Here is an 18097-nt window from a genome sequence, read left to right as displayed (position 1 = left end):
ATTTAAGGTCACAAAACCTGGTGGAGGAGAATATATGGTGCAAAATACACAAGAATCCACATGCCTGTGCACCCAGAGCGACACTCCATCTCCAAACAAACAAACAACCAACCAACCAAAAAACAAACAAACAAAATCCTCCCCAAAATTCTTAGGAAGTCTTTCTTTCCAGAAGAACATCAACATCCCTCCCCACCAACCCACATATTAAAAGCACACATACTTAACTGAGTTTTTAAAAGGAGCCTCAGTCTAATTTGATTAATACTTGAAACAATTTTTTCACTGTTTCCAACAGTGACACAGTTTCCAGTTTCTGGAAGAGTCAGAAACAGTTGGAAACTAGACGATGAATTAACTGGCATGTGTCTACTCCAAGCCCTAGGAGTGGCAATAGTAGACTCCCTCTGCTCGTTGGCTCTCCAACACCCATAACCAAGAATGTATACCCTTCTGGAGGGCATTCATATTAGCCTATACAATCATGCCAGGGGTGCGTTTGCTACCCCATGGCCATCATACGGGCTTAGAGAAATACAACTTACATGAATCATCAAATACAATCATCAAGTTGTTCAACTACCTTCAGCTACAAGTGGTTCTGTGAAGTGTGACTCTGTTAACCATCTGCCCTGAATGCCAGACTCCAGTGAGGCATAACCATGCAATAAGGCATAACTATGCAAAGGTATTCCAGTGGTAGAGACATTGTTTTCATTACTAGTGATAAGTTACACAGTTTTGTTACTAAAGGGTAGACCACACCTACCCACCTTTCACTTGTAATGTGATTTGTATGAGGAGGTAAGAAAGCCAATGCCAACAAGCCCCCAAATGTAACTTGGTTTGTGTACATATGTAGTCAGGCAGGGGATCAAGATTTCTTTTTAAAGACTGTGCCTCTCCGCAGCACACCTGATTGACAGCCACTGAAAATACTTAAGAGGCTCAGGGTGAAAAGAGATGGACAGCAATGAAGGATGGGAAACTAGACTGGCACTCTGTCTTCAGGCAGCAGATGGCTCATTAAAACTACCGGAAAGTCTGGCTAACACGGTGAAACCCCGTCTCTACTAAAAATACAAAAAACTAGCCGGGCGCGGTGGCGGGCGCCTGTGGTCCCAGCTACTCGGGAGGCTGAGGCAGGAGAATGGCGGGAACCCGGGAGGCGGAGCTTGCAGTGAGCCGAGATCACGCTACTGCACTCCAGCCTGGGCGACAGAGCGAGACTCCGTCTCAAAACAACAACAACAACAAGAAAAACTACCAGAGAGGGCCAGGCATGGTGGCTCAAGCCTGTCATCCCAACACTTTGGGAGGTTGAGGCGGACGGATCACCTGACCAACATGGTAAAACCCCTTCTCTACTGAAAACACAAAAATTAGCTGGGCGCATGGCAGATGCCTGTAATCCCAGCAACTCCTGAGGCTGAGGCAGGAGAATTGCTTGAACCCGGGAGGCGGAGGTTGCAGTAAGCTGAGATCGTGCCACTGCGCTCCAGCCTGGGTGACAGAGAAGGCAAAGGAAGGGAGGAGAAGGGGAAGGCAAGAGGGAGGGGAAGGGGGAGGGGAGAGGGAGGGGAGCGAAGGGAAGGGAAGAAAAAAGAGAGAAAGAGAGAAAGAAAGAGGGGAGGAAGGGAGGGAGAAAGGGAAAGAAAAAAGAAAAGAGAAAAAAAGAAAAGAAACTAACAGAAAAAAAACTCCGTGGGTGCATCTGTCTGGCTGCATTTACAAAAGCATACAGGAAGGGATCTAGTCAGTGATGAGGATGAGGAAAGAAAACCTTATATAGAAATAAAGAAGGAAGATGTGGTAACTGATGAGCACGAGGAAAGAGGACCTTTCGCTGAAACAGGTGAAGAACACAAGGGGTAAAGTGTTTAAGTCAGTTTTGCCTGACACATAAGGTATTTTAAGAAAAGTCAGCTTTGGATCATGTAATGACTGTTCTATGTAGAACATTTCACATAAGACATTTCTTCCCAAGAAACATGGAATTTTGTGTAGCATTATGTTAAAATTTTGATGTAACTGTTTTTAACAGGATTAATATCAAGAAGCTAGAAGATATGGCAGGTTATGTTTTAGAAACTATTTGTAATTTATGAAGCCATAAAAGTGTTACAGTAGGTTATATGAATTAGTGGAGGATGAGACTTCTTAAATGCCTTCGCATTTAACATTAAGTATTTAATGTAATTTGTTTGACAAATTTTTCTTACCTTTTTAATTGTTGATGTGGAATGTAAGAATGCTTCTAATAATGCTGAAGAGAGAGGGGTTGCTTTTCTTTCATACATGTGGACATTTAATTGTTTTGGGGCTATTAAAAGACACTGGATGAGAAACAGTTCTATTCGTTCCTTTTAGTGTACACAGATTAAGTCAAATACATACAACACTTTAGGGAGTAGGAACTGTTGAACTATTTGTTGAGTAAATAGTAAATTTTCAAAGACAGTTACGTTTTTTCTAACTTGATGAGGCTGTATCACTGACCATCTTATCCCTTCAACGCAAACCATGTTACATAGTCTATTGGTGATAGTAAATGGGCCACTACCTGGTGAAAAAATATATTTCACGATGTAAGACTGCCAGTCTTTTTCTGTCTTTGCTCCATCTTGACCTTAAGACGTTCATCAACCGATTTTATCCAAGCAAAGTACATGACTCTTGGACCCGCTAAAATAATATTTCACTGATATCTGGCATTACAAAATTTAAGTGAGTATTTGGAGCTCCATGTAATGATTACAGTTTTTTTTTCAATTTGAAATAAATAAGCATCCTTTGAATATTAAAAGCTGTTTCCTTTTGACATTTAATTAACGCTCTTTAAAATGTGAGATGTAAAGTGATGGTTTGTCAGTGAACTCGACTTTTTCTTTTAGGCTGCTAAGGACTTTGAAGAGGATTATCATAAAGTTATGTGTCAGAGACTGTAAGTAGTACATATTTAATCTTAAAATCTCAGATTGATGTAAGCACTGGAATATTTTATTTGCAGAAATGTGTATCACATTAATATTTCTTTTAAACAGCTGTAGGAAGAGTGAGCACTTATTCAGTTGCCTCTTCAACCTGTTATTATGATGACTGAATAAATAACTTGAACCTACTTTCTATGATACACAATAGCTTGAGCTGCACCAAACCATATGACAATGTTTTGGTAATTCTGTATTAATCAGTATATATCATGTATTATTTTTCTGTTAGTTAAATGCCAGACCTCATTTCTGTGATCTGTTAAACACTAAATATAATTTAGTTTTAGGTTTAGCCTGTGAACCTGTATCAGTTCCAAAAACAGAAAATACAGGCATGGAAAAAGTACATTTTTCTGTAATAAAAAAAGACAAAAGAGTGATGCCTCTTAAAATGTGTTTGTACATTGTCTTACAAAAATCCAGATTTAGATGAGAAAGGAATCTTCATGTCATTGTAATCATGGGTCAGGAGGAACCATGATATTGTGTTACATGGAACAAGTTTGTGCTGTTTCATTACTGTCTTCTATTACAACACCTTAGCCTTTTCCAATGTGTGCCAAAACACACAGCTTTTAATCAGGTTAGAGTAACATTAAACAGAATCAGGGTGGCTAACACTATTTTAGAAAGAGCAGAGCAAATCTGTCAGCTCTAATTAAAAAACACATTTTTTTCCTCCCAAATGAATCCTGTAGAAAATTCTTCCAAGAGAATTGCATTATGCTGGTGTGTGTGTTATGCTGGACCATTAGTGTCTCTTCTGGGGGGAGGGTGTGTGTGTGTGTGTGTTTGTGTGTGTTATGCTGAACCTCAATTTAGTGTCTTCTCCAAGATTTGTTACTCCTGCTGCTCAAAACAATTGAGCTGCTGTGTGTGTGTGTGTGTATATGTGTGTGTGTGTGTGTGTGTGTGTGTGTGTGTGTGTGTATCGGGGGAACCAGCTCCCAATATTTCAATGTAGGTTCTTTTCTATTTTCCTAAGTGTTGGCCAGCCTGAGAAATAAAAAGAGAGTACAAAGAGAGAAATTTTACAGCTGGGCCACCGAGGCTGACATCACATATTGGCAGGTTCCATGATGCGCCCCTGAGCCACAAAACTAGTAAGTTTTTATTAGGGATTTCAAAAGTGGAGGGGTGCACAAATAGGGAGTGGGTCACAGAGATCACATGCTTCAAAAGGCAATAAAAGATCACAAGGCAAATGGCAGAGCAAGATCACAAGGCCAGGGTGAAATTAGAATTACTGATGAGGTTCTATGTCCCACTGGTCACGTATTGTCTTGATAAACATTTTAACAGGAAACAGGGTTCAAGAGCAGAGAACCAGTCTGACTAGAATTCACCAGGCTGGAATTCCCCAATCCTAGCAAGCCTGGGGGCACTGCAGGAGACCAGGGTGTATTTCATCCCTTATCTTCAACTGCATAAGACAGACACTCCCAGAGCGGCCATTCATAGACCTACCCCTGGGAAGCATTCCTTCCCCAGGATTATTCCTTGCTGGGAAAACAATTGAGCAATATTTCTCCTATTCGCTTTCTGCAAGAAGAGAAATATGACTCTGTTCTGCCCATTCCTGCAGGCAGTCAGACCTTATGGTTATCTCCCTTGTTTCCTGAAAATCGCTGTTATCCTGTTCTTTTTTAGGATGCCCAGATTTCACACCGTTCAAAACACACTTTTACAATTTCTGCAGTTAAAGCAATCGTCACAGGATCCTGAGGCGACATACATTCTCACCTTATGAAGATGACAGTATTAAGAGATTAAAGTAAAGACAGGCACAGGAAATTATAAGAGTATCGATTGGGGAAGTGATAGGTGTCCATGAAATCTTCACAGTTTATGTTTAGAGACTGCAATAAACACAGGCATAAGAAATTATAAAAGCATTAATTTGGGGAACTAATAAATGTCCATGAAATCTTCACAATTTATGTTCTTCCGCTGTGGCTTCAGTCCGTCCCTCTGTTCGGGGTCCCTAACTTCCCACAACTTGTGTTTGTTACGCTGAACTTTGATTTAGTGTCTCTTCTCCAAGATCTGTTACTTCTGCTGCTCAAAACAATTGAGCTGCTGTGTGTGTGTTTCGGGGGGGGGAGTGTGTGTTCATGTGTGTGCATTGGCTATGCTGAACCTTGATTTAGTGTCTCTTCTTCAAGATCTGTTACTCCTGCTGCTCAGAAGAATTGAGCTCCTATGTAAGGTGTGTCTGTGCATGTGCGTGTGTGTGTGTGTGTGTGTATATGTGTGTTGGCTATGCTGAACCTTGATTTAGAAGGTTAACAGACCTTCTCCAAGATCTGTTATTCTTGCTGCTCAAAACAATTGAGCTGAGCCTAATCCCCACTAAGAAGAGTATGGTCAAAACAAGTCTAAAGAATTGTGGATCTGTAGAGATGAACTGGCTATCAAACCACTGTAAGAAAGGGAAAATAATGACCCACTAACAGAACCATCCAGTAACTTTCATGGAAAACACTTTGAGTAAAATATAGCTCTCTATAAATTATCTGGTATGGAATCAATCTGTCTTGCACTTTGGGAAAAAAAACCCTGCCATTTATTAAGTTTCCAATAATGCAATCCTATCATTCAAATCTCTTGTCAACAGCACATAGCAGTAACAATTTATGGCTTGGTGATTTATTATTTTGCAGATTACAGATAAATAATCCATTGAGATGTGAAAATGCCAGGCTTTCTACATTTGCCTACCATGATGAAGTGATTAACTGTCACAGAATACATATTGGAAAATAGTGTGACATAAGATTGTTGGAAGATCCAGCAGTTTTAGTTTGTCTGGTGGAAACAAGGAAATTGGCCAGGCGCAGTGGCTCAAGCCTGCAATCCCAGCACTTTGGGAGGCTAAGGCAGGCGGATCACAAGGTCAGGAGTTCGAGACCAGCCTGGCCAATATGGTGAAACCCCGTCTCTACTAAAAATACAAAAATTAGCCGGGAGTAGTGGCAGACGCCTGTAGTCCCAGCTACTCGGGAGGCTGAGGCAGGAGAATCACTTGAACCCGGGAGGCGGAGGTTGTAGTGAGCCGAGATCGGGCCATTGCACTCTAGCCTGGGAGACAGAGCGAGACTCCATCTCAAAAAAAAAAAAAAAAAAAAGAAAGAAAGAAAAAAAGAAAACAAGGAAATCTACAGATAACAGAAAGAAAATACAATGTTGGCTTCAAGTAAAGACTTGGCTTCCTCTACATGCTCTTCATTATCAGAGACGTTCCCTCAACTCCTGACTCAGCTCTACTTTGAAAACTGTTATATGGTGAAAACTGCAAATACACTCCCTAATCTCTTTTATAAAAGTATTAATACCATTCATAAAGGTGGAACCCTCGAGACTTAATTGCTTCCCAAAGTCCCCACCTCCTGATGTCATCACATGGGGAGTTTGGTTTCAACATACACATTTCAGCAAGATACTAACATTCAGATCATAGCATACACTAGAGCATTCAAAGAGATAGGTGAAAGACAGAGCAAGTCACTCTTCTATTAAAAGCCTGCCAGGGGCATCCTGCCTTTCTCAGAACAAAAGGCAAGTCTTTGCAATAGCAGACAAGAAGCCAAGTGACTGGTGTATCCCCCTACCCCGTCTTCAACCTTCTCTCTTAGAATGTGCATCCTTGATATCTTCCCTTCAGCTGTGCTCTCACCTCACTCTTTCTTAATTATGCAAATCTCACTCCTGCCTCAGACTTTCCTCTTCATCTTTCTGCCTAGAGCACTCACCCTTCCATATAATCACTTGACTCAGTCCCTCAACTTCTCCCAGGTCTATGCTCAAATGTCATTTGATAGAAGGGAATCCTTGGCTGCACCCTGTTAAGGAGACTTTCCTCTTCTCTACAAAAGTTGCTGTCCTCTTACCTGTTGCAATTTTTCTCCTTGGTTTTCTTCACTTCCTCTGTGTGTTGTATTTGTGTGTGTGCATGTGTGTGTGTGTGTCCCCTTCCTATTGCATCTTTCTTCATGATACTTTTACAGAACACTTGAACTACCATCTCCAAGTGTTGGACTATACAACTGTAATAACTACAAGCTGAATCTCTTCAAAACACACAGCACAGACTCACTGAATTTACTGGTACTATAAGGACACTGTCATTTACCTCCCCCAATTTTTTTTTTTTGACACAAAGTCTGGCTCTGTCGCCCAGGTTGGAGTGCAGTAGCGCGATCTTGGCTCACTGCAACCTCCGCCTCCTGGGTTCACACCATTCTCCTGCCTCAGCCTCTCGAATAGCTGCGACCCTGTAGTCCACCACTATGCCCGGCTAATTTTTTGTATTTTTAGTAGAAACGGGGTTTCACCGTGTTCACCAGGATGGTCTCGATCTCCTGACCTTGTGATCCGCCTGCCTTGGCTTCCCAAAGTGCTGGGATTATAGGCATGAGCCACCGCACTCAGCCTCCTCCCCCAATTTTTTTACTAGTTTCACAAAACTGCAGCTGTGAAATGCTCAGGAAGCATTTGTCACATAAGTCGCCATTAAAATTTTATTACAAATTAAAATGCCAAAACACACAGATTAGTGGATTAAAGCACCATGCTAAATGCTCTGTATAAAATGTCAAAAAGGAGAGGACTTCTGGTGGCTTGGATTCCTCAGCATCATGTGACCAAGCACAGTGAAGTGCTGGATCTCACTGGATTTGTCATCAGACATTTACTCAATTTTCTTCAATTTTTAACTCTACTGCACAACATATGAACATGAGTTAAGCAATTCTAACCATGCAGACAATGTGTAGGTCTTTCATCAGTGGATGGGCACCACAAAGTAAGCTTTACCAAGTCAAAAGTAGGACTGGTGTCAGCTGAACCATGCAATGCCTCTTCCTCTCTCTCTTTTCTCTTGAGAGCCAGCAGTTCACCCTGACCTTTACTGTACTGTGTGTTGAATCTCTCTCTGTTAGGACCACAGCTCTGAGGCTGTGAGCACCTGTTAAACATCAATTCCAAGCTCACTATCCCATGGGTGACAAGCAACATTGTGACCCACCTCCCATGTCAGCTGGTGCCATTATCTCAATGACCCTTACACACCAGAACTACCATGTCAGTCTGCCACTCAGGAGCCCCAGGGGCCACCAAAATGGCCATCCCAGAATACTGGCCTATCAGGATCCCAGGGCACGGCCCCAAGCACCCAGCTTCAGTACCTCTGCAGCCTGCTCAGCTCATTGCCCATGCTTTTCCAAAAACAGGTTTATAGGGGCACTGACAAATACTGACTACCTGCAAAATTCAAACACTGGTTTGAAAAAGGCCTGTCTGTAGTGGAAATCCTGTACTCCATACACACTGTTTAAAAAAAAAAAGTAGGGCTGGGCGTGGTGGCTCACACCTGTAATCCCAGCATTTTGAGAGGCCAAGGCAGATGGATCACCTAAGGTCAGGAATTTAAGACCAGCCTGACCAATATGGTGAAATCTTGTCTCTACTAAAAACAAAAATTAGCCAGGTGTGGTGGTGGGCACCTGTAGTTCCAGCTACTCAGGAGGCTGAGACAGGAGAATCGCTTGAACTTGTGAGGTGGACATTGCAGTGAGCCGAGATCGTGCTACTCCACTTCAGCCTGGGCGACACAGCAAGAAATAGAAGAGCTTTTGCAGAAACAGGTTAAAGAAAAAAATTTCTATTCTTCTCACCATTTAGAGAATCAGCCAAGCAAAACAACAGTTGCCCTGTCTTAACAGAAAGGTTTGTCAAGTGAATACTTGGAGCAAAATAAGCCTAATTAGTAACAGCTAACTCACCCATATGTAAACCCACAATGAAAGCATATGGGAACCTCCTTTCCCCTCAAAGTCACCAACCATGGCCTCATCGGACTTAAAACCAAGGTTGAAATGATGTTTCCATATGCTCCTAACATAACCCTCTAAACCAGGTGGACAGACGTCCTGGGTAACTGCGGATGGGTAGGCACTGCACCCCCAGGATTTCTGTAACTACAGGTTTGCAAGAACAACAGGACCAGAACCCACATCCCATCTAGAAACTTCTTTCTCTCTGATGCCTGCCAAAGGTTCACTTTTCAGTTCATCATCATAATGAAGGCGGAATTTTTGCTAATTAGGTCAAAATCGTTCATTAGGCAATAAAAGGACCAAGAGATGTATGACTTCCTCCTTGGTACAACCAAACGAGTAAGAAGAGCCCTGTTTTGCTTGAAGGCTTACACTAGCAAAATTAAAACAAAAACAAAAACAAAAAAACCCCTGAAAACTGGGAATGCTGGTTTGCAGTACCACATGGGTCAGACCTGAAAGTCCTATGGTTGGAGAAACCCATCCTGCCCTGAGTGCACTCAGCGTCTGTGAGAGCTGATGTCTTTGGAGGTAACGTAGTGTACAGTTCCTGCCATAACTTTTCCCTCCAAGTTGTACTTTGGGATTTATCTCTGCAGATACAGGCAGTTCAACTGTATTTGTGACAACTGCAGTATGCTCCTCATTGTCTGAAAAATCCATCCTCCTGTTGAATGACATTTATTTTTTCCAACTTTTTGTGAATAGAACACTAACATGTGTATTTGTCTGTTTCTTTACATATCCATATCTAAAGTTTACAACTAGATATGGAATTGCAAGAAACTGTAAATGCTTTGTAAAAAATCTGATGAAGTGTCATACCGTATGGTCATTCACAAACATGTCCTCTTTCACTTCTTATTAGGCCAGCTGTCTTATGTTACAAAATTTTTATCAAGAGATCTTGGTTGGAAAAGGGGAAACAGTACTTTGCATTTTCTTTTTTTCTGTAGCAAGTTTACATTCTACAAAAAGAGAAAATATAGTTAACAAATTTCATTTAAATAAAAACTATAAACTCAGGTGATAACAGGAGGCTCTCCATTGGCAAAACAACAGCTCAGAAGAGGCACAAGGACCCAGAGAGTTTTGAAACCCCAGGAATCACACAGAAAATGTATAAGTATATGTGTTTTCTTGGGGAGAGGATCATAGCTTTTACCCAATTATCTGAGAGTCCAGACCCAAAAAAAACATTTAGTAAGGCACTTTTTCAGTTTCTAGACATGGGCAGTGATGTGGGAGTGAACATCAGCCAACAGCCGACAGAGCCCTGGGTGGACATTCTACCTTCCCAAGCAGACGAAAGACATCAACATACCTGGAAATAACATTTTTAAAATATAAATGATTTCAGAATCCTTTAACATATACTCAGGAAAAATAATGATTCATAACTCAAGTAATGTGGACTGCTGTTTATATGCAATATTAGAAAATAACCTAGGTTTCCACTGAGAAAAGCCTCAAGTCCACAGCTTTTTTCTCATGTCAATGAGTTAGTTAAGACTGGCTGTGAACACTGAACTGCCGTTTCAGTCATGGAAAGGAGACACAGTTAATGCTGTGGGACTATTTCTCTCTATATTAAATATTCCACATAATTTTTCTTTTTTAATTATTAGGTAATCAGGCAATCAAAACAAAAGGAAGCAGACAATTTAAGTTGGAACAGGAGATTTACACAGATTGGAGGGATGGGGCTCCAATGTGAACAGACCCCACCATGCAGCTTCCCAGCCTTCCAGAAGCCCTTTGTGGGCTGCTGGGCTCGTCACCTTAGCAACAACTCTAAACATATGTACAGTGACACCAGCTGATTTCTGAAAGGTGTAAAAATGGAATAATGACATAAATAAATTACAGATTCAAGTAAGGACCACCCATCACCCCCTCTTCCACCCCATCCAACCCCTAAATCCCACTAACACTGGAGGCAATGCCATGTACGCATTAAACATAGCTTTAATCCCTCACACACCGATTTATCTGCATAATCACATGCTACAAAAACAAAATAAGGTCCTTGAATTAACTCTCTCTGCACAAACATACGCGCAGACAACAAATGGCCGAAAGACAGCAGAATCTGGCAAGGGCAGACCAGCCCACAGCAGCCACAGCCCACCTATGGGAGTGCTGCATAGTCGCCAGCCACAGCTCTGCTTCCCACTCTGCTTCATGCCACTATGGGCTCTTGGTCCTCTCTCTCAAGACCTTTCCAGATTTTGGCATCTGGGGCTCTGGGCCTCAAAGTGTAATGCAGGTACTGACAGGTAGATCTCCACCAGAAGAGCAAAAAAGATGAGGTTAACTGCTGGGTAAAGGTTCCAGGCAGAATATTAAGCATGTCTGGTAAAGTAGAGTGACAGTCCAGGCTCAGACCTCAGAAAGAGTTTCTATCTTTGAAGAACGCAGTCTATTTCATCTGAGAGTTGGAAAACATGGAATTTTCCAGAGATGTTGAGTTCTTGGGAAGACAGCATTTAGTTCAGGATAAACCAGCAATACTCTGGACCAAGTTTGCAAAAACTGATGGCCCAACAGTATCAAGGCGAAGGCTGAGGAGAGATGAAGCAGGGAGAAGCCAGCATGAGCTGCTTGCCACCTGCATTCAGATCTTCCAGTACTCCAGGTGTTAAGCAGCATATGCCTTTTCCTTACTTCTTCACTATCATCTTTTGAAGGATTATATGGAAAACTAGGCAAATAAATCCCCAAGTATGAGCTGACATTCTCAATAGAATGTAAATGATGAGTTGATGGGTGCAGCACACCAACATGGCACAAGTATACATATGTAACAAACCTGCACGTTATGCACATATACCCTACAACTTAAAGTATAATAATAATAAAAAAAAAAAAAAGAAAAAACAAACTTGATGCTTCATAGTGTAAAAATCTATTCACGGGCCCTACAGATATAGTTCTCATTACAGTCCTCATTATAATTAAATATTAAATACTCCAAGGAAACACACAATTGCATCTTAAAACATGAAAAAATTATTGCAGAATAACCAAACTTTTGTTCCCTCAGAGAACCTTTCTGCAATAATTTACATCCAGCTGACAAAGGAGTGGCCAGAGGGAGAACAGAAAGGAGAATGGAAAGAGGTGAAAGAAAAGAAGGTTCATATCACAGATCTGAGAATAGGCATCATTTACATGCTTCACAATTCTGAACTCAGGATACCAAACCCATAAAAATTATTTACTCATGTCTGTTTACAAATCTAAGTGCTTTTTTTTTTTTTTTTTTTTTTTTGAGACGGAGTCTTGTCCTGTCACCTCAGCTGGAGCACAGTTGCACAATCTCAATTCACTGCAGCCTCCGCCTCCCAGTTTCAAGTGATTTTCTTGCCTCAGTCTCCCAAGTAGCTGGGATTCCAGGTGTGTGCCACCACACCTCGTTGTTTTGTATTTTTAGTAGAGACAGGGTTTCACCATATTGGTCAGGCTGGTGGTCTCCAAATCCTGACTTTAACTGATCCGCTGGCCTCCCAGTGCTGGGATTACAGGTGTGAGCTAGCATGTCTGGCCTAATTCCTTTTGTTTTGTTTGTTTGTTTGTTTGTTTTTTGAGACAGAGTCTTGCTCTGTTGCCCAGGTTGGAGTGCAGTGGCGCGATCTCAGCTTACTGCAACCTCCACCTCCTGGATTCAAGTGATTCTCCTGCCTCAGTCTCCCAATTAGCTGGGATTTAAGGTGTCTGCCACCACGCCTGGCTAATTTTTGTATTTTTAGTAGAGAGACAGGATTTCACCATGTTGGCCAGTCTAGTCTCGAACTGCTGACCTTATGTGATCCACCAGCCTCGGCCTCCCAAAGTTCTGGGATTACAGGCATGAGCCACCATGCCTGGCCCAAAATCCTTTTTTTAAAAGCAGTACCTATGTTCCCAAAAAGACAGGAAAATCAATATTTAAGTATAAGCTCCAACACTTAATTGCTTAAACTGAATATGTTGCAAACTATTTCTAAGTAAAAATCAGCTCAGATTTGTGTTTTTCTGTATAATCAGATTTGTGTTTTTCTGTGTAATTTGCTAAAAGCCAGGGCACACAGGCATTCCTAACACATAGTGAGCAAATGAGACAGAGCCTGAGGGTGACTGGAGGGATGGTGAGGGTATCACACAGAACACAGTGCCTACTCTTGGATTTGACAGAGAATTATACTAGTTTAGAACCTCACCCCAGTCAGAAAACACAAAGCAGCAATGGGCCTGAACTTGGTCAGTCACTTCCTGAAGACAGGCATCCATAAACTACCACTTACCTTCAGAGAAAGACTAACGATTTATTACAAACGATTCACAGCTCACGGTTTCCAAGGAAGGGCTTCCAACTAAGATGTCACAGGGCAGCCCGAGTCATGGCATGCCTCCCTCCAGCTGTCCCTGTAACGTCAGTGTCATACACAGTTTATGCTTCACAGATCATGAGGCTCTGCTCTTTGCTCCTATGGACCAACACAGTAGGGGAAACTAAGGATCACAAGCTGTTTGGAGTGCAGGGAATCCACCTCTCCATGCAGGGCCAGCTCTGACTCTCTGAACCAAGGTTCACATTATGGACACAAAAAAGTTGGTGCAGGCAGCCAGCTGCTCCTCAAGCCCAGCCCCCACACCTGCTCCCAACTGAAGTTATAAGTCCAGGACTTCCTGGGCCTCAATCTCCTCATCTGCACACTGGGAACAATCACCGGGGTCAGTGCTGTGCTCTGGAAGGAGCATGCAGCACAGTGTGTGCTGAGCACACGGGAGCAATCCTGACTTAGGACAGTTTCCCAGCCCTAAGTCATGACTAAGGCTTAATCATACATTTCAAATTACATCTGCACAATGCTTTACTTTCATATGTTATTTGATTTGGAGCCTCTAACTAACCTCAGCTAACAGATGGTATTATTTCCACATTGCAAACAAACAGATGGTAGCTGCACCATCCAAGACACACCCTTGCTGTGAATGCGAGGTCAGCCCTCCAGGCAAGATCAACAACTCCAGACCCCATCAGAGCCAACACAGGCCACTGCTGTATGCACACTCCTGGAAAATATCTGTTTGTCTGAACTGACCGACACAGATTTCACCCCCTTGAGGATACAATAATCCCTTCTGTCAAAATGAACCACAAATAAAGCCTCCTCCTGAATGCTGCCTCAGCATCGGGAAAATAAGCCCACAATGAGAAATGCAAGCATGCAAGAAGACCCACTCCGTACCAAGGACCCCAGGAATAAAGAGGGTCAGAAATGAAGACGCCCCCACACATGCTGGGAGCTGCCAACACCTTCAGACTGGGAAGAACAAAGAGTTCCCAAGCACGAGGGCATGGCAACACAGTAGAGGGACAGGCCCCGAGGCTGGAGTTAGCTGGAGCAGCAGCACTCACCAAAAGACTCAATGCCATGCTCCCCCTCAGTACCCTGCTTAGGGGGCTCTGCCCTGTGAGTAGATCAGCACTGCTACGAAGGGCTGGACCTGGGAGGCAGTCACCTTCCACTCCTCTGTCCCTGCAGCCATGGGAGGACACAGCACCAAGCACCACAAGTAGGCAGAGACCAGGCCCTCCAGTGGCACCAGATTCTCCAATTTCCAGCTTCCAGAACTGTGAGAAATAAATTTCTGTTCTGTATAAATGACCCAGTCTCAGACACTTTGTTACAGCAGCATAAACGGGCTAAGGAAAAACAGTAAATGCACTAAGAATCCACTTAAAAGACAAAGTTTGTCAGAATGGAATAGAAAAACTAATCCAGCTAGCTCAGCATGAGTTAAACGATACCTAAACCATGAAAATCAGCAAACATTTCAGAAAAGACACACTGGGCACACATTGCACACATCAGGCTGGGTTTGCTCTATCAATGCTGGGTAAAGACTTGAGGCCAGAATGCATTTCAGGACATAAAGTGAGCCACTATAATATGGCAGAAAGTTTCTTTCCTAAGATAACTAAGACGGTCCAAACATTTATGCAAATAAGAGAGCCTCTGAGTAAAAGGCAAGAATCAATAGAACAGGCCAGACACTGTAGCGTATAATCCCGGCACTTTGGGAGGCCAAGGCGGGCAGATCACTTGGGGTCAGGAGTTGTAGACCAGCCTAGACAACATAATGAAACCCCATCTCTGCTACCACCACAAACAAACAAACAAACAAACAAACAAAAAACCAAAGAAAATTAGCCAGGAATGGTGATGGGTGCTTGTAATCCCAGTTACTTGTCAGGCTGAGGCAGGAGAATCCCTTGAACCCAGGAGGCAGAGGTTGCAATGAGCTGAAATTGCACTCTAGCCTAGGTGACAGAACAAATCTGTCTCAAAATAAAAATTAAAAAATCAACAGAATGGAGAAAATGAGCCTCAGCCACGGAGCATATATTAAAGTACCTTTCAGTAAAGAACAGACCAAGGAAGTAACCCCATCAAATCAGGAAGACAGAAAATCTGAAAGCAATTCCAAGCTTGAGCTACCAAGCACATATAAAATAATCCAATAATCATGCCATCACCATTTTTCAGTGTTACAGGGAACAGTCATCAAAACTTGACCACACGCAGAACTATAGAGTAAGCCTAAAAACTGTTAGAGTCACCTTCTGAAATGACAATGGAATTCAGATGGGAGGAAGGGTACCCAGAAAACATGACCACAAATCTGGGAATTAGAAATGCATTTCTAAGTACAAGGGACAAGAGGAGACCAGGGTGGGAATTAAAAATATTAAAATTGGAAATGACAGAGATGCTACATAGCAAATTGGGAGATCCAGGTGAAGCAGTTCTTAGAGGGAAATGTATTTATACTTATTCCTAGAAAGCATACTAATAAAGAAGTTCTAAAAATTAGAACATAACAATAGAAAGAAAACATAAGAAATATAAGAACATAAACAAAAAGCAAGTATAACAGAGGTTAAAAAAAGTCAAAGATGAGTTTTATTTTAAATTATCAATAAAATAAAGAGAACAAGCTAAATAACACAACAGGAAAGTAACAAGACAAAACAGGAAGGAGAAAACTTTCTTTAAAGCAAATGACCCAATCTCCACAGCTGTTCAGTAGGAGGAAGAGAAGACTCTGCTTCTGCTGGGTGAAAGGCCACCTATAGGGCGTGACTGAGCACACAAGAGTGGGCTCAGGCTGGAGTGAAGCACTGGGCCCATGGGGTGTCTCTCCTTGGTCTGGACTTTAGAGGAAACAGAAAGAAGCTTGCTGAAATTGAAAGGTGAATGAAAAAAGAGATTTTTAAAAAATAAATATATACATTATAACATATTTGTATCAGTCAGGTTTCATGGATTAAGTAGGTGGCACATGTTGACAGATTTACTGTGAGGAACTGGCCCACATGACTGTGGGGATGCTGGGCAGGCTCTCGGGTAGGAGCCTTATTTCTAAATCCAAGGCCTCTCAGCAGCCTGAGTCAGGCCCATTACACTACCTGGGACATCTGGCCTGACTCAGTACAACAGCTGCAGATTAGAGCAGCATCCACCAAACAATGCCACAGGAGCACCTGTGTGCATGCTTCTTTGAGTCATCCAGCCGTGTAGCCTCAAAAAGCTGACACATAAACCTGACCATATATTTGTGCACATAAATATGCACACATAAAAAAAGGTCTGTTCTTCAGGTAGTGAAAATGTGATTATTTTACATTCTATTTTTCATTATTGGTTTTTCCTAATTTTCTAAAATGTTGAGTACTGCTTCAGTAATAAAGGTTACTTTTTTTTTAAGACAGAGTCTCACTCTGCTGCCAGGCTGGAGTGCAGTGGTGCGATCTCGGCTCTCTGCAACCTCTGCCTCCCAGGTTCAAGTGATTCTCCTGCCTCAGCCTCCTAAATAACTGGGACTACAGCTGTGAGCCACCACACCCGGCTAAGTTTTTGTATTTTAGTAGAGACGGGTTTTTGCCAGGTTCACCAGGATGGTCTCGATCTCCTGACCTCGTGATCTGCCCGCCTTGCCTCCCCAAGTGCTGGGATTACAGGTGTGAGTCACTGTGCCTGGCCAATAAAGGTTACTTTAAAAAAAAAAAATGCCGGGCGCGGTGGCTCAAGCCTGTAATCCCAGCATTTTGGGAGGCCGAGACGGGCGGATCACGAGGTTAGGAGATCGAGACCATCCTGGCTAACACGGTGAAACTCCGTCTCTACTAAAAAATACAAAAAACTAGCCGGGCGAGGTGGCGGGCGCCTGTAGTCCCAGCTACTCGGGAGGCTGAGGCAGGAGAATGGCGTGAACCCGGGAGGCAGAGCTTGCAGTGAGCTGAGATCCGGCCACTGCACTCCAGCCCGGGCGAAAGAGCGAGACTCTGTCTCAAAAAAAAAAAAAAAAAAGAAGTGACTGCAAATATCTTCAACAATAGAAAAATATTGTTTTTCACCAGTAAGGACAGTATCAGTCACCTATAGGTGTTTCTCAGAATGTTCTCCATCAGATTGAGGAATTCCCTTCTCTTCTTACTTTGCAGAGAACTTTCCTTGTAAATGGGTACAGAATTTAAAAACAAAAAATTTTTTTTTCTTTTTTGAGACAGTATCTCACTCTATTGCCCAGGCTGGAGTGCAGATGTGATCTTGGCTCACTGCAGCCTCCGCCTCCTGGGCTCAATGACCCTCTTGACTCAGCCTCCAGAGTAGGTGGGACTACAGGCACACCACCATGCCCAGCTAATTTTTGTATTTTTTTTAGACATGGAGTTTCACCATGTTGCTCAGCCTGGTCTGTAACTCCTGGACTAAAACAATCCTCCCATCAAAGTCTCCCAAAGCAGTGGGATTACAGGCATGAGCCACCATGTCTGACCCCAAATACCATTTTTTAAAAAAACCTTCTTACATGATCTATGGCACTTCTTTTTATCATGTGAGCATGGTATATTATATTGATTTTTAAAGGCTAAACCAAATTTAAACTTCTGAGATAAACTGTTGCTCATGAGCTATTGTTATCTCTTTATCTGCTACAATTTAATTTGCATCTATATTAATGTGGGTATTTCTCTTAATTTTGGCATCAACGTGTCCCTGATTCATAGTAATAGTGGAATGCATACCCTTCTCTGCTGTTAAAGGACTTTTATATATACTGATTTTATTTATTCTTTAAACATATAGTACAAAAGACCAGGTACGTTACCTGGGACTGATGGTTTCTTTCTTATTTATTTTATTATACTTTAAGTTCTAGGGTACATGTGGACAATGTGCAGGTTTGTTATATATGTATACATGTGCCATGTTG

The 18097-nt window shown here is 42.3% G+C and overlaps 1 pseudogene; it reads right to left on the bottom strand.

Annotated features, from left to right (window-relative positions):
* Positions 1 to 5891: 5891 nt before the first annotated feature.
* Positions 5892 to 17154, bottom strand: LOC126947126 (histone demethylase UTY-like; annotated as a pseudogene).
* Between the last annotated feature and the right edge of the window lie 943 nt (positions 17155 to 18097).

The sequence above is a fragment of the Macaca thibetana genome, chromosome Y (genome assembly GCF_024542745.1).
Source record: "Macaca thibetana thibetana isolate TM-01 chromosome Y, ASM2454274v1, whole genome shotgun sequence".
Lineage (NCBI taxonomy): Eukaryota > Metazoa > Chordata > Mammalia > Primates > Cercopithecidae > Macaca > Macaca thibetana.
This window is presented reverse-complemented; position numbering and strand designations above follow the sequence as displayed.